Source organism: Dromiciops gliroides, chromosome 2 (assembly GCF_019393635.1).
Source record: "Dromiciops gliroides isolate mDroGli1 chromosome 2, mDroGli1.pri, whole genome shotgun sequence".
Lineage (NCBI taxonomy): Eukaryota > Metazoa > Chordata > Mammalia > Microbiotheria > Microbiotheriidae > Dromiciops > Dromiciops gliroides.
This window is the reverse complement of record NC_057862.1, coordinates 239,739,930-239,767,424: the sequence shown is the minus strand read 5'-3', so window position 1 is coordinate 239,767,424 and position 27,495 is coordinate 239,739,930. Positions and strand designations below refer to the sequence as shown.

The 27,495-nt window shown below is 40.2% G+C and overlaps 1 protein-coding gene and 1 non-coding gene across 5 annotated transcripts in view; both read left to right on the top strand.

Moving 5' to 3' along the window:
• RGS6 (regulator of G protein signaling 6) overlaps positions 1 to 27,495 on the top strand; it is a 717,500-nt gene that overhangs the window by 630,650 nt on the left and 59,355 nt on the right. The window lies entirely within an intron of this gene.
• LOC122745096 lies at positions 11,769 to 11,898 on the top strand. Its single transcript, XR_006355386.1, has one exon. It is a non-coding gene; the product is annotated as a small nucleolar RNA SNORA17 (small nucleolar RNA).

Here is a 27,495-nt window from a genome sequence, read left to right as displayed (position 1 = left end):
TCCAGGCCTAGAACTCTATTTAGTGTATTACCTAGGTGCCTCTTATCTATCTACCTTGTTAGGGAAATAAAGGCATATTTTTTTCCTCATTCAAGTTCATAGATCCCCTTGAAATTTATCCATGGACTTTAGGTTAAGAATCCCTGCCCCAGCATTATTCTGATTCTTTTAATGAATGAATATCCCTGTAGTCCTCAAACGATACACCTGGTAACTATCACTTTCATTAAATCACATCCTTCATTAGATACTTTGGACACCTTTTTTTCTTCCATTTTTGCACAAAATTCATCACTTATAGTTATGTTGTAGTTTACTTACAGCCACTACGCTTTTTTCTGTTGTCCTTTGACTTACCCACGATTCTGATTCTTCTTCGGAGATCATAACATTCCACAAGTCTGCAGCAACACCAGAAGAACATTAGCATTAATCAGAAGAGCATTTGTTTTGCATCAGGCAAGTATTTTGAGATCACTTTAAGGCACCATAGTTTCCAAATTTCCTCCTACTCAATTCTACACCATTATCATCATCTACCTATACGTCTGTCCCAGATATACATTTTGCTGAAATAATTCAATGGACTTCCCATTCAACTGCATATCACAAATGCATGTTCTTCATCCACTTTGTTTTTAAAATGTGGATGGCCAGACTGATCTCTTTTGCTGTTGTTGTCTAGTAGTTTCAATCATGTTCAACTCTTGATGACCCCATTTGGAACGTTCTTGGAGATGATACTAGAATGGTTTGCCATTTCCTTCTCCACTTCATTTTACAGATGAGAAAGCTGAAGTAAGCAGGGTTAAGTGACTTACCCAGGATCACACAGTTAATAAGTGTCTGAGGCCAGATTTGAACTCATGAAGATGAGTCTTCCTGACTCCAGGCCCAGCACTGTACCACCTAGCTGCCCTGGACCTAGAGTTCTATATACATACATTATCTCATTTGATCATCACAATAGTAGAATGAAGTACTACAGGTATAATTATCCAAATTTTATGGATTAGGTGAAGCTTAGAGAAGTTGGGTTCTTTGTTCAGGGTCTTAAAGCTTGTGAGATTTAAAATTGGATATTAGATCATAAATCTCCCCTACTTAACCCTTCCCTTAATTTATCTCCCAGACTAGTAAATGGAAGAAGCTTCTGGTTTTCTAGATAGAGCCTTTATTGTATATAAGGTGTTGTTGATTAGAAGGATAGGAAAATAGAAATACAGTACAAATCGTCTTAAATCTAGGCTTAGTCTATATTCCTTATAAAAACTCACCAAACCGATTTAGGCCACCTTTGGAGTGAGTCAGACCGTCAGTCCCGCGCCGCCAGGAGTCCCGCCAAGCCGGCAAAAAAGGCTACTCCCCTTCTCTCCACCCCGGAAGTCAAAAAAACCCCGGCAGGCAGTCTGACATGCGCAGCAGGCGGACTGTACCCAGCAGGCAGTCTGACATGCGCAGCAGGCGGACTGTACCCGGCAGGCAGTCTGACATGCGCAGCAGGCAGACTGTACCCGGCAGGCAGTCTGACATGCGCAGCAGGCGGACTGTTCATCTCCTCCCCAAAAGGGTGGTCCTTGAAAAACTGGCATCTTTCAGTTATCCTAACCGACTGTTAAAAACTTTCATATTTTACCACATTTCCCCCCTTTGCTTCCTCAAGAAATGGAATGTTTCCTTGATGGAACAGTAAAAAGAATATAATAACTTCTGCTGACTAATAATATGCGAACAACAATACAGAAAAGGAAGAGAGGAAAGTTTTGTCCAGAGGGGCGATTTTTTTTCTTTCCTCATGAACCAACGCTTTGACATTAGTCTTGCAAAGGGAGGGCCTCTGCAGAGAGTACATGTTACAGATAGTATATAACAGAAAGGAGATAGTAAAAGCTAATAAAGCAAAACAGTTCATATAAAGTCTCTGAGTTCTCTTGTCTTCTTGAAGTGGTAAGATGTCATCAGGAGGAAACTGGATTCTGGTCTGGAAAACTGGATTCTGGACTCTGGACTCTGGTCTGGAAAGCTGGATTTCTTCTTTAACTGTTTGAATTGCTGTATTTTTTTTTTTTTTTTACTAAACCTTAGCATAGCATTTTGCAATCAGTAACACTTTTTACCACCATGTGTCTGGATCAAAGTCAAATTTAGTATGTGTTCATGACACCTGAAAATGTTATGGAAAGGTTATCATACCATATCTCATGGTTCCGAGACAGCCAGTGATTGTGCTAGGCCACAGGTGAATTCAACTGAGTGAGATAAAAAGATAAGTAAGTTCAGTTAAATTAGGTTAAATTAGGAGGGAGAGAGGATGAATACTGGACTGTGCCTAGTAATTGTGCTCTACATGGTCACCATCATAAGCAAACCATGGACTTATGTATACCTGTCTCTCCTTTTGTTGCACATATATTCTCTCCAGGGCCTGCATCAGAGTTCACAGCAAGTTAGTCTCTGAAATGATAAGTTTCCATATTTCTGAAATCTCATTAATTTCACCAAAGACAATATGATGGTAAAAATGTGTGCTATGCTGCATAACTGAGAATATATTAGTGATATATACAATAATTCCAAACCATACCCAGAGTATAATGACATATAAATAATAAACGAATGTAAATAGCTGATTATATTAGACATTGTTACATAATCTTCTTTTAGACATTATTACATAATCTTCTTTTAGCAAGTAGACCACATCATCTTATACATGAATTCTCTAGTATAACAGTAGCAGATACTTAAAGTGGTGATTAATTCATCAAAAAGAAATAAGACTTCAATAAGCAAGATTCAATATTCAATAGCATATACTTAAAATGCCTTTGAAAAGTCACTTAGTTCACAAAATCGGGTTTTTAAAGAAAAGCAAAAGAAACAAAAGTAAAAAACAAACAAAAAAAAAAAACAAAAAAAAACAAAGCAAAACCAAAAACCAAAAATAAAAGGCAAAAGATTCGCTAAGCACCCTTTTGTGCTCTTAAAGAATTTAAAGGTGTGGTGAATTCCAGGTCTTTTCAGTGCCTTTCAAAAGTCAAAACAAAACAAAAAGCAAAAAGGATTAAAAAAAAAATAGGTATAGGGTAGGGAAAAGGGTGGGAGAAATTGAGGTGGGCCAGAAAACTAGGCCATGTGCTTCAGTGCTTTTGCCTGTGGAAGGAAATGCTTGTTAAATTTTAAGGTATTTAAGCTGCTAGAGTTTGGGGTATGCCACATTGTTTTAACTGGTTCCCCAATTCTCTGCATGCCAAAGTGGCAGGGGTTTCTGAATTGTCATTGATCTTTCTAATGCTGTCATAATGTTCTTTATGGTAGAAAATGTGGAGTTCTCTAGCATCAGTTTTGTCTGTGCCACTGATTTTCAATAAAGGCTGATTTAATTGATGAACCACAACATTCAGCTGATGCTGCTTAGCAAATGCTACAATTGTATCATTTCCTCCCCACTTTCCAAATTTCTTTAATTCATCAACATATTCTTCAAAAGGGGAGTCATTTACTATAAAAGACTCAAACTCTTGTCTATGGTTAATCATATAAGAAGCAGCTTCTTGTCTGTGTCTGAGATGATTTCTACAGTGACCTTCTAGCTGGTCTGCTAAAGCCCTAAAAAGGCAATTTCCGTCTCCTGATACTTTACGAAGACTGAGTCCCAAAGCATTTAACTGATCAGTGGGATTATTAAATGGGAACTGCCTTTTTCCTCTGAACTCTCTTTGCTCTTTAACAGTTGCTATCTTTAGGGTTTTTACCTCTTTAGCGTCTACCTCAGGTCTATCTGAAATCTCTTCACCTATGAATGGTGCAGGCTTTATATGAGAGCAATGAATCCATGAGTCTTTTTCACCAATTTTAATGGCAGTAGGAGTTGTCAATAATACCTGAAAAGGTCCTTCCCAGGCAGGTTGAGTTCCACTGGTTTTCTGAAAATTCTTTACATATATTTTATCTCCTGGGTTGAACTTATGCAATGAAAAGTCTAATGGTCCTGCCTGGACCACAGCTCCTGCCTCATGGAGTTCACGTAGCCTGGTCTGTAATTCCTGTATATAGGAAGCAACAGAAGTATCACCTCCCACCAGTGATGTATAAACTGGGGAAAAAGTTTTAGCTTGGATAGGAGGGTGACCAAAAAGCATTTCATAAGGAGATATATGAAGTTCTCCTCTTGGTCTACTTCGTAGATAGAATAATGCCAATGGTAGAACATCAGGCCATTTCAAATGGGTTTCAGTACATAATTTGCCAATCATACTCTTAAGCTCTTTATTCATACGTTCGACTTGGCCTGAACTTTGTGGATGGTAGGGCGTGTGGAATTTTGGAGTCACTCCCAAGAAAGAGTAGATTTGGGATAAAATCGAATCAGTGAAATGTGTGCCTTTGTCAGAATCGATGCGGGCTGGTGGGCCAAAACGAGGTACTATCTCTTTAAGAAGAATTTTGGCAACAAAGGCAGCTGTGGCTCGGGGGCTGGGAAAGGCCTCCACCCACCGAGTGAGCTGATCAACTATAACAAGGCAAAATTTATAATGTCCTGCTTTTGGCATAGTAATATAATCAATTTGTAAGTGCTCAAAAGGTGTATATGCTAGAGGACGCCCTCCATAAGCTTTGGCCTTAAAAGCATACTGATTATAAGACTGACATGTGGAGCAGCCCGAGCAGATTCGAGATGCTGTATTAGTCACACCTGGTGCTATCCAGGTTCTCTTAATAGAGTCTACAATGCCTTGTGTACCAAAATGGCCTTTTCTGTGAACAGAGAGGCATACCTGGTGGTAGAATTTCCGGGGAAGAAATGGCTTACCTTCCGGAGACACCCAGATGCCATTGATCTGTTTCGCCTTAAATTTCTTTTTCCACTTTTCTACTTCAGAATCGTCATAGGTTAGGTTGGAAGGAATATCCTCAGAAGGTGAAAGGTTAAATACATGTTCAGGAGCTTCTAATGCAGCAAGCTTGGCTGCAGAATCGGCTCGTGCATTTCCCTTTGAAACAGGATCACTATTCCCTGTGTGGGCAGGGCAATGTACAACGGCTAGGGAAGAAGGCAGTTTTAGGGCATCTAAGAGGTCCTTGATAAGGTCCCCATTGGCAATAGCCTTGCCCGAGGATGTTAGAAAGCCTCGTTGACGCCAAATCATACCAATAAAGTGGCATATGCCAAAGCCATATTTCGAGTCAGTAAAAATGGTGGCACTCTTATCTTTAGCTATATTACAGGCCTGTGTAAGAGCCACAAGTTCAGCAGCCTGTGCACTAAAATGGGAAGGCAGAGAAGCTGCCCAGAGGGTGTCATAATCAGAAACTACAGCAGCTCCAGTAAAACGGGTTCCCTCTCTCATAAATGAGGAACCATCTGTATAGAGGACAAGATCAGGATTTTCTAAAGGTGTATCAAAAAGATCGTCACGGGGTTTTTCAGCCATATCAACTAAAGAAGCACAGTCATGCAATGGTTCCCCCGAGAATGGTAAGTTAGGGAGTAGTGTTGCTGGATTAAGAACTGTGCAGCGTTTTAAAGTGATATTCTCATTACCTAACAGGGTTATTTCATACTTAGCCAGCCTTTGATCTGAAAAGGCTTGTGTCCTGTGACGTAGTAAGAGAGCCTCCACTTCGTGAGGGCATTGCACAGTTAGAGGGTTACCTAGGACCAAATCAGAGGCTTTTTCTACCAAAAGCGCTGTGGCCGCCACTGCTCTAAGGCAAGGTGGCGCTCCAGCCGCTACAGGGTCCAGCTGAATTGAATAGTAGGCTATAGGACGTTGGTTAGGCCCCAGTGACTGAGTCAGGACTCCAGAAGCCACCCCCCTTTGTTCATGCACAAAGAGAGTGAAAGGCTTACTATAATCTGGCAGTCCTAGGGCAGGTGCTGATAACAAGGCCCGTTTTAATTCTTTTATGGCTGAGAGATGCTGGGGATCCAACTGTAAACTGTCTGGAACAGAACTTTTTGTAAGAGCTATGAGGGGTTTAGTAATTTCACCAAAAGAGGGTATCCATTGTCTACAGTACCCAGCTGCTCCCAGAATGGCTCTCAACTGCCTCTTAGTAGTGGGGGCAGAGAGTTGTTGAATGGCCTGGACTCTCTTAGAAGAGACAGAGCGAGTTCCAGCAGCCAAAATAAATCCTAAATATTCTACCTGGGGCAAACACCATTGTACCTTTGTCTTGGAAACCTTGTGTCCTCTCTTGTGCAGCTCCAGCAGTAAGTGACGGCTATCTTCCTGACAAATTTCAGCATTAGGAGAGGCCAAAAGTAAGTCATCTACATATTGTACTAGTATGGAGCCCTTAAAGGTAATAGAGGCCAGATCCTGCTGTAAAATTTGGGAAAATAATGTGGGACTGTCTACAAATCCCTGTGGGAGTCTAGTCCAGGTCCACTGTCTATTTTTCCAGGTAAAAGCAAATAAATATTGGAAGTCCTCATGTACTGGTATGGAGAAAAAGGCAGAGCAAAGGTCTACCACTGTGAAACATGTAGATTCATAGGGAATCGAGGAAATTATCGTAGCCGGGTTTGGAACTATGGAATGTCTAGGAATAACATAATTATTAATCGCTCTAAGATCTTGCACAAAACGATAAACAGGTTTACCATCTGGCCCAGGCTTGGGTTTTTTAACTGGCAAAATGGGAGTATTGCATGGAGAGTGATGACATGGAATAATAATACCCTGGCTTTTCAAAGCCTCAATTATAGGGGTGATCCCTTCTATTGCTTCCCTAGACAATGGATACTGTGGAATGGAGGGGGGTGGTCCCCCCTTAACTTTAAAGGTAACAGGCATGGCAGACTTAAGGAGCCCCACCTCATTAGGGGATGAGGCCCATAAAGACTCAGGAATGTCAGAGGGGATTTTGGATACCTCCCCTGCTGTTCCTTGAGCTTCTGTAAGTAAAATTGGTAATAAATGAACAGTATCCTCTGGCAATTGTAAGGAGACAGCCCCATCTGGAGCACAAGATATGGTTGCTCTAAGCTTGCAAAGGAGATCACGACCTAATAAATTTACAGGGGCATCAGGCATGAGTAAAAATGAATGTTCCACTGTTAAGGGCCCCATAGATACCATGCGAGGATTCAATTTTGCCACTCTCTGGCTCTTTCCTGAGACTCCCACTACATTCAAAAATCCTACAGGTCTACACCCAGCATCTGGTTTGCTTACTAATACTGATTTAGAGGCTCCTGTGTCTAGCAGACAATCATAATAAGTCTCCCCCACTTTTAAGGTGACATGTGGTTCATTACTCTGGGGAGGTGAATGGACTGGCACAAGTGCATTCAAAAAATCCGGATCTGGGAATATATGGCTTTCATTATCTATGTTCCATTCCTCCCCAAGACACCATCATTCCTGTGTCCTCTTCTGAGGGGGGTCTTGGTTACCATTATTCTGGTACTGCCTTTCTGTATTCCTCCAAAAGGATCTATTTCTATTTTGATTTCGCCTGTAATTAGAATTAGAATTTCTTCTCCAAGTCCTACATTCTCTCAATTCATGCCCCTCCTTACGACAGTAACAACACACCTTAGTGTCCTTGTTCCAGTGTCCACATGGCTGACTAGGAATCGCTGGTGCCAGAATGCTCTGTTTAGGGTGATCTGGATCTTCCTCACGTGAGTCAAAGACATAATTTGCAAGTTCCTTAATTCTATCTACTGAGAGATTTCTCCAGTCTGGACATTGTTTCAGAAAGTATCTGCGTATTTCTGGCAGTGAATTATAAACAAATGTGTTGAGAATGATACAGGAATCTCTTAAATCTACTGGATCCAATCTGGTGTACTGTCTAGCGGCCTCACAAAGTCTATCATAAAATCTGTTTGGTCTTTCATTAGCCTCCTGAGGTAGGCTTAAAAATTTCTGCCAGTTTTCCGGTTTTCTAGAGCAAGATTCCATTCCCTTCAGAAGTGTTTCTCTAGCATCTTTTAATCTTTGGAAATCCCTATCATCATTATAATTCCACTCTGGATCCTTTAGAGGCCATTCCACATCGGCCTTACCTTTCGCAACAAGGGCATTTCCTGCTGAGATAATATCTGTAATCTCAGTTGGGGACAGTAAAGTTTCCAAAAGGCAAGTAACATCAGCCCAACTGGGTTGATATGCATTAAATATAGTCCTTAACTGTGAAATTACAGTGTTTGGATTTTTCTCAAAACTAGGGATGATTGATTTCCATGCGCTCAAGTCACTTGGTCTAAAGGGGCTATATTTTCTGACTTGAATTGGCACTCCCTTCTTACTATGTTCTATAGCTTCCTGCAGAGGGAGTAGTTTCTGCTGATCTGATTCTGAACTTGGATCATCTCCAGTAGAAACAGCCATTTTGAGGTCTCTCTCCATATGTGAGAGTTTCCCCCACATCATAACAATGATAATAACAAAAACAATGATAATAACAAAAACAAAAAAAAAACAACAAAAAAGAATAAAATCCTTAGTCGTATGAACTATGGATGTGGTATTAAAAGGTATTTCAATTGCAGGCATAAAATTTCTACTTATATTAAACGTATTTTCCCAAAGATTCTCACGTATACTATTATACAAAAAACTTTTTGCTGCCTGAATGAGGAAAAACCAATAATGTTATGAAGGACCATTGAGTAAACTATTCCTCTAAGTCGGGATGTTATGCTGTCCCAATACATTCCGATGAGAAAAATCAAAGGGATGGTAGAATATTCAAGCATCTTGCCCTTTAAACTGGGCTGGCTTTTCTGTTTAAAGCGAGACTTTCAGAGGCTTAAAGTCTTTAAGGGAGATTAGACAAAGGGAAAGTCCGCGGGGGGGGGGGGGGGGGGGGGGGGGGGGGGGGTATTTGGAAAATCCACCGAATTAGCCGGCTTATACTAGGGAGGGTGGGAGGGTCCTTAAGGTCCCTTCGGGGTCGCCAAACTGTGAGATTTAAAATTGGATATTAGATCATAAATCTCCCCTACTTAACCCTTCCCTTAATTTATCTCCCAGACTAGTAAATGGAAGAAGCTTCTGGTTTTCTAGATAGAGCCTTTATTGTATATAAGGTGTTGTTGATTAGAAGGATAGGAAAATAGAAATACAGTACAAATCGTCTTAAATCTAGGCTTAGTCTATATTCCTTATAAAAACTCACCAAACCGATTTAGGCCACCTTTGGAGTGAGTCAGACCGTCAGTCCCGCGCCGCCAGGAGTCCCGCCAAGCCGGCAAAAAAGGCTACTCCCCTTCTCTCCACCCCGGAAGTCAAAAAAACCCCGGCAGGCAGTCTGACATGCGCAGCAGGCGGACTGTACCCAGCAGGCAGTCTGACATGCGCAGCAGGCGGACTGTACCCGGCAGGCAGTCTGACATGCGCAGCAGGCAGACTGTACCCGGCAGGCAGTCTGACATGCGCAGCAGGCGGACTGTTCATCTCCTCCCCAAAAGGGTGGTCCTTGAAAAACTGGCATCTTTCAGTTATCCTAACCGACTGTTAAAAACTTTCATATTTTACCACAAGCTTATAAGTGTAAAATGCAATATTCAAATCTAGGCCTTCTTCTTTCCTGATCTCCAGTCTTGCATCACCAGCTGACTTATGGATATCTCAAACAGCATGTCTTATAGACATCTCAAACCCAACATGTATTCATTATCTTTTCTCAAGACCTTCCCTATTTCCAAACTTTCCTATATTATAGAGGACAACACAATCCTTCCAGTCACCTAGGCTTGCAACTTTTAAAAAATCATTTAGAGGAACAGCTAGGTGGCGCAGTGGATAGAGTACTGGCCCTGGAGTCAGGAGTACCTGAGTTCAAATCCGGCCTCAGACACTTAACACTTACTAGCTGTGTGACCCTGGGCAAGTCACTTAACCCCAATTGCCTCACTAAAAAAAAAAAATCATTTAGAATTTCATTTTTCCCCAATTACATGAAAAAACAATTTTTAACATTTGTTTTTTAAATTTTAATTCCAAATTCTTTCTCTCCTTCCCCGCCCCACCCCTCATTGAAAAGGCAAGCAATTCTATATAGGTTATATATGTGTAGTAATGCAAAAGATATTTCAATATTAATCATGTTATAAAAAGAAAACATAGACCAAAAGACACTCCAAGAAAAGTAGCGAAAGTAAAACAAGTATGCTTTAATCTGTATTCAGACTCTCTCTCTGTATATTAGTTCTTTCTCTGGAGATGGATAGTATAAGTCCTTCAGAGTTGTCTTTGATCATTGTATTGCTGAAAATCGCTAAGTCATTCGCAGTCGATCATCTTACAATATTGTTGTTACTATGTATGGTGTTCTAATTCTACTCATTTCACTTTGCATCAGTTTATGTAAGTCTTCCCAGGTTTTTCTGAGAACATCCTGCTTACCATTTCTTATAGCACAGTGGTATTCCATCATAACCATATACCACAGAGGAGTCACTAGTATAAGTATTGAGATCTCTCCATGCTATCTTGGGTCCCCCCCCCCCCCCGCCCCCACTGCTGCCCCAGGGTGGGGCCCAGGCACATGTGTCTATATCTCCATCTTGCTTGCAAGCCTTTTTCTCACTTAGAAAAATAAACTCTCTCTCTAATTCCTGACATCTGTCTCTGGACTATTTTGTGTGCCTCCATCCATACATAAGTTAGAGACTGGTTCTGGAAAAAGTCCAGTTGATACAACCAATCTCTTTTCATAGCTGACCACTTTTTTTTTTCAGAGTTTAATGAAATTTGAATCCATACTTTATTTTTAATTTTTTTAAAGTAATAAACATTCTTATTTATACTTTTGGGTTCCAATCTTTATCCCTCTTTCCCTCCCCCCCTCCCCCTCCCTGAGGCAATAAGCAGATATAGGTTATATATGTATGATTTTATAAAACATTACCATATTAGTCATTTTGTATAAGAAAACTTGAATAAAAGAAAAAATCAAAGAAAGTGAAAAACAGCATGCTTCAGCTTGTGTTCCATCAATATCAGTTCTTTCTTTGGAGGTGGATAGTATGTTTCATCGAAAGTCTTTTGGGGTTGTCTTGGATCATTGTATTGTTGAGAATAGTTGTCTTTCACAGTTCTTCATCAAACAATATTGCTGTCTCTGTGTACTATGTTCTCTTGGTTCTGCTCTCTTCACTATATCTCAATTCATACAAGTCTTTCCAGGCCTTTCTGAAATCATCCTGCTTATCATTTCTTAGAGCACAATAATATTCCATCACTATCATATACCACAGCTTGTTTAGCCATTCCTCAATTGATGGACATTCCTTTGATTTCCAATTCTTAGCCACTACAAAAAGAGCTGCTATAAATATTTTTGTACAAATAGGTCTTTTTCTCTTTGCGGGTAAGTCTTTGGGATATAAACCTAGCAATGAATCCATACTTTAGGCTAGTCTAGGCCATAGTCTAGAGAATACTTTTAAATATTGTCAGCAGTAATGGAGGAGAATTACGGAATTTGATTCTGTGAGAAGAACAGAAAGGAGAAAACTCTCTTCAGCAGGGACTATACATAGAACTTCCCCTATTGGCTGGATGGAATAAACTAACTCATTTAAGATAAGAAGGAGCAATGAGTCATTCTAGACCAACTACCATCATTTTATGGGTGTAGAATGAATATCCTCAGAGTGTGAGAGGAGTTGATACTTTCTTTAGGGCTATTGACAGAAGCTGTTGTTTTGCTGTCTCATAGATGAACTCCCAGTTGAGAGGTTGAAAAAAAAGAATATGAAAGAATTTCTGGTGCGGTGGGTCATCATGACTTAAGGCCTTTAGAGTTCACTAGCTGACTTTGTTTGAGTGTCTGTCTAGCCACTTGTGGGGCAGCTAGATGGTACAGTAGATAGAGCCCTGTGCTTGGAATCAGGAAGACTCATCTTCCTGAATTCATATCTGGCCTTAGACATACTTATTAGTTGTATGACCCTGGACAAGTCACTTAAACCTGTTTGCCTCAGTTCCTCATCTTATAAAATAATCTGGAGAAAGAAATGGTGAACCATTTCAATATCTTTGCCAAGAAAACCCCAAACGTGGTCATGAAGGATCAGATATGATTGAAACAACTGGAAAACTAGTCACTTGTAGTGTCCCTTAACAAAGGGTTGCTGTCAGTGGTGGTGGTGGTGGTTCTTCCATGGGGTTGGAGGTAAGGATAGGCAATGAAAGCCTTGTGTCTCTTCCTGAGGTCAGTTCTCTTCTTTCTGCATCTTCACTAGCAAATAATTTGGAATTTAGAGTTCCCAAAAACCAGTATGGATTTGGCCTGTGATGAGCTATCTACACGCACAGCTGGTTGCTGTCTTTCTTGATGTCCTTCCAAGACCCTTTGTCTCTGTGTGCATATTTAACAGAGGCCAGAGCTCCAAAGGTAGCCAACTGCTCCATCTTTTTAAAAAAATATGCTCATACATGACATAACATCCTGATGCCATTTGCCATTTCCAGTGCTGAAAAATTTGAGATGACTGTTTTTTCCTAAACATGAAGCTAAAATCACTCATGATAACATATGGACAAAATGGAGACTTTGGGGCTGAATAATATTGTAGCCGATGCATTTGGAAAAGGTTGAACAACCAGACAACTATTTTGATTAATGGATTGATGTCAACCTAAAGGGAAGTTTCCACTATCAGACCACAGAGCTTTTGCCCTATTGTGTCAAAATTTTAATCAGTGATTTAGACGAAAATTTAGGATAGCTAGCTATTTTTTCTTAAACAGATAACATGATTATCAGGATGCTATAAAGCTGGGGGGTACAGGTCATATAGGGCAACTAGGTGGCTCAGTGGTATAACAATTGGAGTGATACCACCTGCTGGAGAGTTACTGTAGGAAAGCTCCGCCATGAGGAGAAGGCATCTGAGGGCAAGCCATGTGGCTTTTCCTTGGTGTCAGGAAGTGACGTTTACTTGTGGGTACTGTCTATCAAAGCTACCAGCCAATTAGCATGGAGCTGTGTGTACTTGTGGATGGGATGTTCCCAGTTTCACAGGAGGCTTGTGGGACAAAGAAGGGGTGAGGCTTGCTCTCTTGCTCTCTTTCACAAGGACCTCAGTGGGGAGAGGAGCTAGAGACATTGGCTCCCTGAGATAGACAGCTGAATCTAGGCCTCTTTCTCTCTCTCTCTCTCTCTCTCTTCACCAAATTCTTATGCTCCTTAATAAATGATTAAAAAATCTAAACACTTACTAAAGCTTATAATTTATTGGCGACCACTCATTAGATATTTTAGACGGACTAGCTAGAATTTTAGCCCCTTACAGTGGATAGAGCACTGGGCCTGGGGTTGGGAAGACCTGAGTTCAAAAATAGACTCAGATACTTACTAGCTGTGTGGCCCTGGGAAAGTCACTTAGCCCTCTTTGCCTTAGTTTCCTCATCTGTCAAATGAGCTAGAGAAGGAAATGGGAAACCACACCAGTATCTTTGCCAAGAAAATCCCAAATGGGGTCATGAAGAATTGGACACATCTAAATAACAACAGGTCATGTAGTGGAAGGCAGAATTGGGAATCAAAAATTGAACAATGGACCAAATTAGTTGGGATGAAATTTCATAAGGATAAATAAAAATTCCTATACTGTATTTAGAGTAAAAATATTAACTGTACAGAATAGAGAAATCATAACTAAATAAGAGATAACATAAAAGACTTGTATTTGTTAAGAGACTTTAAGCTCAAAATATGTCAACAGTATAACATGACATCCTAGAAAAGATAATGCAATGAGATAATGGTGTCCAGAATGAGGGAAAGGTTCTCATGGTGCTTTTCTCTGAAAATGCTATACCTGGAGAATTGTGCACTGTTTGGGAACTACTTTTTCTGAGAAGGTTGAAGTTAACAAACCTGGTGAGCCTACTTCAAGTATGAAAATCATTTGAAAAACCTGGAACTGTTTCTCTGAAAGAAGAAAAGCTTTTTTGAGGAAGAGGGGAGAAAAGCCATGGTCATTGTCTTTAATAAGGTTCAAGAGAACTACAACCAATGGATAGATTATATAAAGAGGAAAATTTCAATAAAATACAGAATATCCAAAAAAGTCTCAGTAAAGTTTTAAGCTTATTGAAACTTCAAAGGGGCTTATTAATGTTTAAAACTGCTCTTAGACTTTTGGGAAACTTTATGAAAAATAACTTCATGACAATTTCAACTATCTAAAATGGAATGGAGGGCCCCAAAAGGAATGAGCTCCCTTTCATTGGAGGTCCTCAGAAAGTCTAGATGATAACTTGTCAGGGATGGTATGGAGGGAAGTCATACATTAGGTAGGGGTGGAATGAGATTATGTCTAAAGTCTAACCATAAATCCACCATGATCAAGGCTCATAGCAGGAGAGATCATAGACAACTTTTATACTTCATGTTAGCGGGTCAGAGTCAACCAACACATTTTCACATAAAAGAATGGAGACATTGGAGATTAAGTCAAGATACACCTCAGCCCTCTGTACCTAACTAAACTCCATCACACTGAGTTTTGTCCTAGCTAGTCACTTACCAGGACACTAGACCTTACTAACTTGGACATCTTACCAATACCCACTCTTCACAACCAGGACCCATCATTTCCCAAGGATCCTACCCCACCCCCAACTGGAAGCTATTGAGTCCACTCAGCTTTGCAGTGGGCTCTGCTAAAGGGTTGTTTTAGCTGCAGATTGGTTCCTAAGTGAAATTACACCTCACTTTCCTAAAACTAGCCAGACTTGAGACTGAACTTCATTGTTTCCAGACATCTCACTAGGGATACCAGAAACTAGCAAGCCACCTCTTACTCAGGGGATGATAATCAAATCATATTACCAGTTCTCCTGGGAAAATATAATGATCGTTTACAAACATATCAAACATGCAACCTGAACACACCAGAGAGTGGTCCAAACCAGGTTAAAAGGTAATTGGGAAATATTTAACAAAATAAATAAAAATAAACCAAAACATTTTTTCTTCAGTTGTGCCTGACTCTTTGTGACCCCATTTGGGGTTTTCCTGACAAAGATGCTGGAGTAGTTTGCCATTTCCTTCTGTAGCTCATTTTTACAGATGAGGAAACTGAGGCAGACAAAATTAAGTAAATTGCCCAGGGTAGTGGTCTTTGTCCTTCACTCTCAAAGAGGACCATGACATTGGGATGATATCGTGATTTGCACTGAATTGGATTTAAGTGAGGGAGGGCTGTGCTAGGTCTCCTCCAGAGCCATCTGGGTCAAGTGGCAAGATATCTATCAGGATGCCTAGAGATAGCCATGGATGTTTTTAAGGCAATTGGGTTTAAGTGATTTGCCCAGGGTGACACAGCTAGAAAGCGTCTGAGGTGAGGTTTGAACTCATTTACTTCCAATTTCAGGGCCGGTGCTTTATCCACCACACCACCTAGTTGCCTGGAATTGCCCAGGGTCACACAGTAAATATCTGAGGTAGGATTTGAACTCAGGTCTTCCTGAGTCCAGGGCTGGTGATCTATGTACTGTATCTCCCAACTGCCCCCAACAACACATAGATAATGTTGATTTGTGGTTGTAGCACCTCTCAGGGTTGTTGTGAGAATCAAATGAAATAATATTTTAAAGCATTTAGTGTCTGGCAATAAAAATCCTTAGTAAATGCTTGTTTCCTTCCTTCCTCCCTCCCTCCCTTCTTTCCTTCTCCCTTCATTCCCTTCTTCCCTTACTCCCTCCCTCTGTCTTTCCTTCCTTCCTTCCTTCCATCCTTCCCAGATAAGGAGAACTTAGTTTGAGAGGGGTTGGGTGATTTGCCCAGGGTCACACAGTTAGTAAGTATATTAGGCAGGATTCAAAATCAGGTATTCATGACTCCAGGAAATCTCTATCTACTTTGGCACCTGCTTGCTCTTCTCTAATATCAGCAAAGCCAGGAGTGGGGTAGGCATGCTTCTTTACTGCCTCTAGACCCTTTCCCTACAACTATATCTCAGCAAATTCTCTTCCTTTGTGGTTCACAGAATCAAGACATACTTCCCTACTTCCCTCCCTCCCCTCTGCCTCTTGGAAACCCTATATTTTTAGAGTTCAGTTTAAGTGCTGACTCCTTCAAGAAGCCTTTCCTAATTCCCTCACTTTCTAGTGCCCCACTGCCAACGTTTGCTTAGTAGGAATATTAGAAAGAGACTGTCTCATTTCATTAGTGACATCCCTACCACCTAATATAGTGCATAGCACATAGTAGGTCTTTAATAAATGCTTGTTGATGTTTGATTAAGGGCTATAATTAAGTAAGAAGTAGACAACTAAACAGAATCACCATACATATATTTGCTGAGTTCTTTTCTGTTTGCATACATTATGCTAAGTATTTAGCTGTAGCATATTAGCAAGGTGATGCCTTATAAAAAGGAATTACTCCCCATCTCAGGAGGAGACCTTATATAAGACCTTCCCCAAAAGGATGCATGAATGAGTTTGAAAATAATGATGAAAGAATGCTGTGTTCAGAAATAGGTGGGCAAAGACAGAAATGTAGTAAAGGGTGAATTTGTATTTTTCAGAACATTTTTACACCCTTTGGTTACCTATGATCTAAATGCAGATCAAATTGATAAGGAGGAGGAAGTTTCATGTAAACGCACTTTAACGATTGGAATGACGCTACCTGCTGGAGACTTACTGTAGAAAAGTTCCGCCATGAAAGGAAGGTCTTTGAGGGCAAGAACATGCATCTTTTCTTTGGCGGGAAGTGAGGTTGGCTAGTGGGACGAAGAAGGAAGAGCTGGGCGCTCTGTCTCGCGCTCTTTCCTTTGGACTCTGGTGGAGAGCGGAGCTAGAAATGTGCTCTCACTTTAATAGATAGGAATGTAGGCCTTTTCTTTCTCTCTTTACCAAATTCTTATTCTCCTTAATAACTGCTTAAAAGCCTAACTCTTGCTAAAGCTTATAATTTATTGGCGACCACTCATTAGATATTTTAGACAGACTAGCTAGAATTTTAGCCCTTAACAGCACACAGACACAGACACAGACACACAGACACACAGACACACAGACACACACACACACACACACACACACACCCCCCAGAACATCCAAATTCAGTACAATCTCTTCACTCTAGTAGACCATCTCCAAACGACTAACAGAACCTCTAAGCATTTTATACTGGGTCATTTCTTATTTAATCTTTATCATCTTTTGTAGTGAATAGACCTCTTTTGGAATCCTCTTTGTGATACCAACCAGCTGTGTGACTTTCTCGGTACCCCCACAGAACTCAGGAACTCTCCTAAATGATGTGCAGGAATAGATACAGATCTTCATTCCTTCACAAGGAGCTCCTCATGCCCAGAAAATCACAGGACTAATCCAAATAGTAACTTCCTCCAGTGCCTAGCACAATGTTCTAGATGCTTAGGGAATATTTTTGTTGAATTAAGTAAACACTTCTTACTTAATTATAGCCCTTAATCCATCAAATCTTAAATACAATCTTTGAATAGGCAATATTTAGAAGCAAGAGTATAACCAAAAGCCAGTTCTAGACTCTTAACTCCAATACAATCTAGCAAGTATTCATTATTGCCATTTCATCATTTCAATTATGTCTGCTTCTTTGTGACCCTATTTGGAGCTTTTCTGGCCAAGATACTGGAGTGGCTTGCCATTTCCTTCTCTAGCTCATTTTACAGATGAGAAAACTGAGAAAAACAAGGTTAAGTGACTTGCCCAGGATCACACAGATAGTAAGTGCCTGAAGCTGCATTTGAATTCCAGCCTTCCCAAATACAGGACTGGGGTTCTATCTACTGTGCCACCTACATTGACCATGTCTAAGATTATATGTGATATTCCATACCCACACATTCTCATCTCTGAGATAATGGAATTACAACTTTTCTCTAAGACTAAACTTGCTTATTATAATTACATGACATACAATTTGGGTCTTTTTTGTCCCTTCCATTTACATTGTTATAGTCATTGCATGTATAAATATGCACGTGTGTACACATGACCATATTTGTAGACATATGAATAGATATGGGTATTTTTATTTGTGTGTGCATATATACATATGTGTGTATGTGTGTGTGTGTGTGTGTGTGTATACTTTTCCTGGTTCTATTTACTTCAATCTGCATCAATTTATGTAAATCTTTCCTTCTCAGAATTTATCACATTTGCCATGTGTCACGTTTTTTGTAACCATTCCTAAAAAATCAATAGGTACTTTGTTGCCAATTCTTTACTACTACAAAAAAGTGCTACTATGAATATTCTCTCTCTCTCTCTCTCTCTCTCTCTCTCTCTCTCTCTCTCTCTCTCTCTCTCTCTCTCTCTCTTTCAGGGCAATGAGGGTTAAGTGACTTGCCCAGGGTCACACAGTTAGGAAGTGTCAAGTGTCTGAGGCCGGATTTGAACTCAGGTCCTCCTGAATCCAGGGCCGGTGCTTTATCCACTGCGCCACCTAGCTGCCCCTACTATGAATATTTTGATGTATATCAGACCTTTCTTTCTGTTTTTTACCTCTTTGGGAATATTTATATCCAGCACTGGAGTCTTTGTACATTTTATTCACGTTTTATAGACTAATCCCAAAAAGCTCTCCAGAAGGGACCAATTCACAGTTCCACCAGCAGAATATTCATATGAAAGTCCCATTACTCATCAAGTGATGTTGTATGACTGTAACCCACGGAACACAAGTCTGCCACCATTGTGGTGCAAGTCCTCATCATTTCATGACTAATCAATTGTAATAGCCTACTGGTTGGTCTGCCTGCCACAAGTCTCTCCCAACTCTAGTTCATCCTATTCAGCTGTCAAAGTGATCTTCCTAAATCACAGATCTGACCATGTTATCCCCCCTATTCAATAAACTCTAGTTAAACTCACTAAAACCTCCAGGATCAAATACAAAATCATCTGTTTAATATTCAAATGCCTTTAGTAATCAAAGCCCAAAGGAGGACTCTCCCTCACCTTTCCAGTCTTCTTACAACTTAAACCTCCACACATACTCTTCAATCCATTGACACTGGCCTCCTTGCTTGCTATTCCTTGAACAAGACAATCCCTCTCTTTGCTTTGGGGATTTTCACTGGCTGTCTCCCAAGCCTGAAATGTTCTACTTCCTCACTTCTGCCTCCTGGCTTTCCTGACTTCCTTTAAATACTAATAAAAATCCCACATTTTATAGGATCCCTCCTTCCAGATTCCTCTTAATTCTGGTGCCTGTATATGTATATCTTGTCTGTACTTATTTGTTTACATGTTATCTTCCCCATTAGATTGTAAGCTCCTCAAGGGCAGGGACTGTCTTTTGCCATTCTTTGTATCCCCAGTGCTTAGCACAATGTCTGGCCATAGTAGATGCCTAACAAATGGATATTGACTAACTAACTGCAAGGAATTGGAGTTATGGATCTTTCCAATAGCAATGAAGGGTCATGTTGGAGGGATAAATAGGTTGCAACATATTACAGATAAAGACTTACATAGGAGAAACTGTAAAATATTTAATACAAGAAATGCATGCTCAAAATGAATGGGTTGTTCATTCATTGAGAATGAAGGTTTACCAGGGAACTCATTCTATTGATCTTCTCACAATGTCAAGAGAATAAATAGAAGGCCTCCTCCATGTCGGATGGAATACCCACTGGCAAACTTATAGGAAATGAATAAGAGTGGCATATGATGGGTTAGCTTTGGTGGGTTGCAATCTGTATCACCTGAGGAAATATCCTCAATAATGAGATTCCAGAACCATTGATATATTGAAGCCTAAGTACAAGAAGGCAGTTGTCTTCAGTACCTGAAGATACAAAACTGCATTGGGATTAGCCCCGACATCTTTTTGCACTACTCTCCTGACTGGAATATCACTCTAGCCAAACTGATCTATTTGTTTTTTCAGGGCAATAAGGGTTAAGTGACTTGCCCAGGGTCACACAGCTAGTTAAGTGTCAAGTGTCTGAGGTCGTATTTGAACTCAGGTCCTCCTGACTCCAGGGCTGGTGCTTTATCCACTGCACCACCTAGCTGCCCCCCAAACTGATCTATTTTTGTCCTCCAAGCCATGCCGTGAACTTTCCCACCTCCTTGCCTTTGCTCACGTCACTCTTGCCTGCCTGCCCTCAGAGAGACATAAACACAGGAAAAGATAACAATCATAAAACAGCAGGAGACAAATGAAAAACAAATGGTGTGGACCAGGGGTATCAAACTCAAATATTTATTGTGCTAAATATCTCCCAGTTATATTTTCATGTATTTCAGGTACTAGGGAATGTCTGTGAGTTGGAGCGACATGAACACATGTTTGAAACCTCTGTTATAGACTGAATGCTTCAGACATTCAGGACAGGAACACTTCACTTCCCATTGCTATGATCAGGAAAGCTTTTTGGAGGAGGGTGTTTGTTGCTGATTTTTGAAGAATAGTAGCAAGAAATGCCTCCATTTGTCAGGGCAAAGAGTGGGGGAAGAGTGAGTCATTGCAGGGGAGGAAGAATAGGAGGATGAAAGGTAAGAGGTGGGGAAATGTGCGGTGTTTGGGGAAAAGTAAGTAGACTAGTTTGGCTGAAGTTGAGAATAATGAGAGAAGGTTAAGAATGGGCAGCTAGGGGGCAGCTAGGTGGTGCAGTAGATAAAGCACCAGCCCTGGAATCAGGAGGACCTGAGTTCAAATCCGACCTCAGATACTTGGCACTTACTAGCTGTGTGACCCTGGGCAAGTCACTTAACCCTTAAAGCCCTGAAAAAAAAAAGAATGGGTAGCTAGGTGATTCAGTGAATAGAGTGGTGGGCTTGGATTCAGGAAGACTCATCTGCCTGAGTTCAAATCTGACCTCGGACACTTATTAGTTGTGTGACCCTGGGCATGTCCCTTAACCTTGTTTCCCTCAGTTTTCTCATATGTAAAGTGAGCTGAAGAAGGAAATGGCAAACTACTCTAGTATCTCTGCCAAGAAAACTCCAAATGGGGTCACAAAGAGTGAGACATAACTGAAACAACTAAGCAACAGTAATGTACAAGACAATGTGCTAGAACCTGTGAGAGAAATAAAGATAGAAAATGACATAGCCTTTAAGGAGCTTATACTCTGCTAGAATATGTCACATATGTCAGAACCAACACCAGGGGTGCCTATCCCCTTTATCTTACTTTTGTCACCCCTTCTATCAGCTTCTAATCCACCCCAAACCAATGTGAAGTGCTCGACTGCTCACCCGTTGAGATAAGAGTAACCAACTCTTTTCCTTCCAATAAGATGGAGGACCACCAGGACTTACCACCTTTTTGGTCTCTGCACCTTCCAGATGCCCAGCACTATCATCTGACCTAAAATTCTATTCGTGTTGCATAAAATTATATAAGACCAATAAAGAATAGCATATCTTGGACCACGCTTATTAAAAGAAGAGCAAAGCTTAAAAATGCCAATCATTGAGGCTAAGCAAATAGAAAGGTAAACTATAGAACTCAAAGTATTAAGGGCAAAAATCACAGTATTTCTGGGGGCAGCTAGGTGGCGCAGTGGATAGAGCACTGGCCCTGGAGTCAAGAGGACCTGGGTTCAAATCCAGCCTCAGACACTTGACACGGTTACTAGCTGTGTGACCCTGGGCAAGTCACTTAACCCCAGTTGCCTCACAAAAACAACAACAACAAAAATCACAGTATTTCTGAGATGGAAGGGACCACTGTAGCTACCTGTACCTGAAATACAAATTCTCCCTACAAATTCTCCCTACAACAAATTCTCCCAAACACAAGTAGTCATTCAGCTTTTGCTTAAAGACTTCCAGGTGCCAATAGAGCCAATAGAATGAATCTAAACCTTAATGTTTATTACTGGACTTGAAATTCTTAAAGTAGTAGATAAAGCACTAGACTTAACTGGCTTCAAATCCCACCTCAGACATGTACCCTGACCAAGTCATTTAATCTCTCTGTGTCTCTATTTCCTTATATGTAAAATGAAGAGATTGGACTCAGGGGCTTTAAAGAGCCCTCCCAGTGTTAAGTCTATGATCCCCAAATCTTCTCTTATCCATGTTAATCATTCCAACTTCCTTCAATTGATCTTGAGGTAGCATGAAGTCAAGGCCCTTTGTCATCCTGGTTAATCTCTAGTTCATCCTATGATGTGGTGCCCACAACTGAACACAATATGGCAGAAAGTGCCTGACCAGAGCAGAGTGCTGATCACCTCCTTATTCTTGGAAGTTGTGCCTTTCTTAATCTAGCCAAGAGCACATTAAGCAGAGTACCTCCACCCGATATTCTTAATTCTCATTCATTGCTCCTTAAAAGATCTGACACTCACTTGATTTCACATTCATTGCTGAGATTTCCTGGCTAGCTTTGCCAAGGTGTCTCAAACACCCGGAACAATTGGTGATATTTCAGTCTTGTGCCTTCAACCTGTCTTAATCTTCCTACATTGTTTGGGTTTGGAACCACCTCAATGACAAGATTATTTTCCTTATTTAATTCTTCTTTAATCTTCTTTATTTCTTTCCCTACACAGAGCACTGAACATCATAAATATTCAACAAAATGGGTTAATTGACAGTGGAGACCTAAATTGTAACCCTCTCCTGTATACCCACCATAAAAGGATGGAGAGTTATTTGTCCGTTGTGTTTTGTTTTGTTCTGTTTTGTTTGCTCAGGATTGAAGCGTGTTTGAAAGCAAAGTCAGATCTCACACCAAGTATTCTGGGGTCGAGCATTTTTTCCATGTAACAGCACATCATTTCCTGTACTTAGCCATCATTAGCCCCATGAAGTAACCAAGGAGACACTGCTCAGGCCAGTGGTAGAGCATGAGCTAAGAGATACTCAGAAAACTTGACAAGCCACCATCTGCCTAAGTATTTGGTAGTGCCTCTCAGCTCCCTATTCTAGAATATAATGTCTAAATGCAGATTTTCAAAAGAGGACTTATTTGAGCACACAACAACCTCTATCATTTACTTAAACCAAAAACACTCCAAAATGTCTTTTTGTCTCATCTCCAGTGAGTAGAAATTTCTCCAGCTTCCCGAAGGCCACTAATCTTTGTTCTTATAGTGGAGGTGATGGCCATTGTATGCTAGTATCACAAGACTACATTACATTTCCTAAAATCAATTTCAAATTGGAGGACATTACCTGGTATACACACCCAAACCAAGCAAAGGAATGCTACTACACTGACAGATTCTTATTTCATCTTGTGGGTGGTTTATTAGGGGGAGACAAGGAGCAAGTGACAGGAGATGGAATGCTTTAAGAAAAAACTTTTTGCTTCTGATTTGTGTCTGATTGTTACATGAAAAGATATTGTATGAGCAAATACCTTCAAGAAATTAAATTCTTTTTCATGAATTTTTATTTTTTCAATGAACAAAAATCCAGGTTATCTCCTTCCCACCTGTGCTCCACACTAAAAAGAAGGAAATAGAAAGACAATAGTCTTTAAGTAAATATGTAGTAAAGCAAAATAAATTCCTGCATTGGCCATGTCCAAAAAAGGTCTCCTTCTGCACCCTGAATCAAAGAATTGAATTCGATAGCTTGTTCTCTCTTGCCCCAGTCCTTTAATGTTTTCAGGATGCAGACTTTCCTTGAAACTCAATGACCCTGAAAGTGGAAAAAAAAAAGAAAATAGTTTTCTAAGTCAACTCTTAAAATGTTTATGGACATTAGAAGGCAAATCACCAGTTATCTTTGTAGCGACCCCTGCCTAGAAGAGCAAAATGAACATGTTCAGAGGATGCAAACTTCTAGTACATTAAACTAAATGTATGTATGCAGATGCCATACAGATTAATGATGAACGATCTATTACTTCTCCCTTCGAGTGGTACATTCTGTCCACAAAAGCAATTGCTGTACCATGACAATAATCGCTAGCATTTATATATCTCTGAAAGGCTGACAAAATGCTTTATAGATATTATCTCATTTGATCCTCTTACCAACCCTGGGAGGGAAGTGCTATTATTATCACCATTTTACAGATGAGGAAACTGAGGCAGAGACTTGCCCATGATTACACAGATAGGAAATATCTGAAGCTGAATTTGAATTCACTCTTCTTAACTCCAAGTATGGTGCTCTATCCACTGTGGTACTCATTTGTGGACCAAGAGAATGGGTGCATTTAAGATCTTAATGATTCCATACATCCTCACTTACACCTAACTTTTATCATTATATACATATATGCATATGGCATATAGGTAGCTAAGTGGCATAGTAAGAGCTTAATAAGTGCTTATTTCCCTTTTCATTTATACATACCCATATGCATACATATATTAAGAGGGAAGGAGAGAGAGAGAGAGAGGAGAGAGAAGGGAGGGGTACAATGGCTAGAGCTCTGGACATGGAGTTGAGAAGACTTGGAGTTCTGATGCTGCCTTTGACATTTACTAGCTGTAAGAATATGGACAAGACACTTAACTTCCGTCTGCCTCAGTTTGCTCAACTGTAAAACTGAGATAATTACAGCACCTACCTCCCAGAGTTGTTGCAAGGATCAAGTGAAATAATATCGGTAAAGCACTTGCATTATGTCTGACACATAGTAGGCACTTAATAAATGCTTGTTTCCTTCCTTCCTTCCTTCTTCTAGGATCTCTACCCTTTAAGTTACTACTTGTCTACTATTTCCATCTCTGGGGAAGAGGATTCCTGGGAGAAGGATGTTCCGATAAAAGGGCCTCCCTTCCCCAGGGATCTAGGTCCTCTCTACATGTTCTCCTATCTTTGCCTTTTAGCTTGGTGCTCTGCCCATCCTCCAATTCTGGGTCTGTTTCCTTTTTTTTTTTTTTTGTGAGGCAATTGGGGTTAAGTGACTTGCCCAGGGTCACACAGATAGTAAGTATAAAGTGTCTGAGGCCAGATTTGAACTCAGGTCCTCCTGAATCCAGGGCCAGTGATCTATCCACCGTGCCACCTAGCTGCCCCATTCTGTTTCCTTTTAAAGACCAAATCCAAAGACTAGCCAGCCATGATTCAATCAAATATTTTCAGATGATAGGACTCAGTTATCTGTCACGTAATAATAAAAAGAATAACAACAATAAAAAGAATACCAATAATAATTACATGTCTATATGTATTGTATATATGTCGATATATGTGTGTATGTATGTATATGTATGTATATGTGTATGTATGTGTGTGTGTTAGCTGGAGAAGGAAATGGCAAACCACTCCAGTATCTTTGCCAAGAAAACCCCAAATGGAGTCAGAAAGAGTAGGACCCAATGGAAGAAACTGAACAATAACATTTATATAGCACTTACTATGTGCTAAGCACTTTACAATTATTATCTCATATGATCTTTTCAACACCCCTGGGAGGTAGTGTTATTATTTTCCTCATTTTATAGATAAGGAAATTCAGGCACATCGAGGTTAATGACTTGCCCAGGATCACACAGCTAACAAGCATCTAAAGCTGGATTTGAACTCAGGTTTTCCTGACTCCAGGCCCAGTGCTCCCTTCATTTGTCACCTAATGCAGTGAACTAACATCAAGGTACTCTTTATAACCTGTAAAGAAGATAGGAACACATTAAGTTAGGTGGGACAGTGGTAGAGCACTAGGCTTAGAGCTAGGGGGAATCTGAGTTCAGTTCCTGCTTCAGAAACTTGCTGGCTTTGGGATCATTTAACCTCTTCCAGCCTCAGTTTCCTTACCTGTAAATTGAGAGAGTGAGACTCAATGATCTCTAAGATCCCTTACAGTTCTAAGTCTATGATCCTATAATTCTCAAAGGTGCTATTATTGAGGGTATCCTGATGTTGAATAGGGAAATATTGCCAAAGACAGGAAAAATGCATCTTTTAACCATGGTAAGATAACTGGGCTCCTCCTGGTGATACCCTATACACTTATACCAAACAGGAATCTGTCTGATTATAACTTCCATCCATTGCTCCTTCTCCTATCACCTAAGGCCAAGAAAAACAAGTCTAATCCTGCTTCCACATAACAGTTCTTCAAATTCTTGGAGGTAGCTATAATTTCCTCTCTTAAGTCTTCTCTTCTCCAGGCTAAACACTCCTTGCTCCTTCAAACTGATTCTGATCTGGTGTGGTTTCCAGTCTTCTCAATGCCCTAATCACCCTTGTCTAGAAATGCTCCACCTTGTCAACGTTCTCCCCAAATTGATGTCTCCTTGATAGAAATAAATGAGGCTGTTAACTGTAAGATATCCTGAGATTTGGTCAAGACGCTGAACAGTGACATAGTGGAGAACTTTTCACTTTTCTATTAGCTATCAGCATCTGCCCTGGTCTGAATATATGTGGTTTCCAGCACACAGGAGAATAATGGGAGGTAAGAATCAGAGAGCTCCTTTTTATTTCCTGGGAGTATAGTATATCTTCATGGCTCTTCTAGGATGGGAACTACATCATCAGCTGATTCCCTAAATCTGAGGATATGCATTTAATTTCTCTCAGGAAAACAAAATAAGAGGTTTCTGTTGAATGATAAATTGATGTAGTTGAAAGATCACTTAGATCAGATAATCTGGGTTCAAATCTTGATTCTTATATATCTAATAAGTGACTTTGGGCAGGTCATTTTTGCTCCCTTGGTCTCACTATCCTTAATAAGGGTTTTGGAATCATTGTAATATCCCTTACAACAAAGGTGTCAGACACACTCTGAGCTGCCCAACCAGACTAAATTGTAATCTGCCCAACCAGATTAAAATGTAAAAAATACAATAGAACATAAATAATGCTAATGTGTGGTTTTCTAAGTCTATATGCTGCCTGCCTGTATGATTATTATAGTGGCCCCTGTTTCTATTTGAATTTGATAACTAATGCCCTCCTTTCATTGACCATTAGCATTCCCTCTCCCTGCTATCTGAAATGCTGGTTTTCTAATTAGAAAGAAAAGAAGTCATCAGATGGTTTTGAAATTTTTTTAATGTTTCAGTTATTTCAGTAGCTGCTGATGAGGGCAGGGATCTATTTTATGGCTCATATGCTTAATTCTGCAATACTATGTAAAATATAAAATGAATTTAGACTGATATAAAAATGTCATGTGGACAACATATCATTGAACATTCTGTCTGCTTCCTGCTGAAAAGAAATGGGGAGGGTTGCACAAAAGAGAGACACTTTGTAACAAAGTCAAGTGAAGGAGAATGTATACATTAGCTTGCTGAGACCTGCATTCCTTCTTGTATCCTTTGATTCATTCTCAAGGTCCAAACCAAGTCTGCCCACAAGTATGAAATGTTTTAACATGTTTGCTTACAGGCGTTAACATTAGATGTTGTATGTAATTGAAATGTACCAGCTTGGAAGGGGGGGGGAGGGGAAGGAAGGAAACAAGAATTTAAATCCCTGCTTTGTAACAGGCACTGTGTTAAGTACTTTACAAATATCATTTCATTTGACCCCCACAACAGCCCGAGGAGATAAGTGCTATTATTATCTCAACTTTATAGTTCAGGAAATTGTGGCAGGCAAAGGTTAAGTGACTTTTCCCAGGGTCAACTACTAAGTG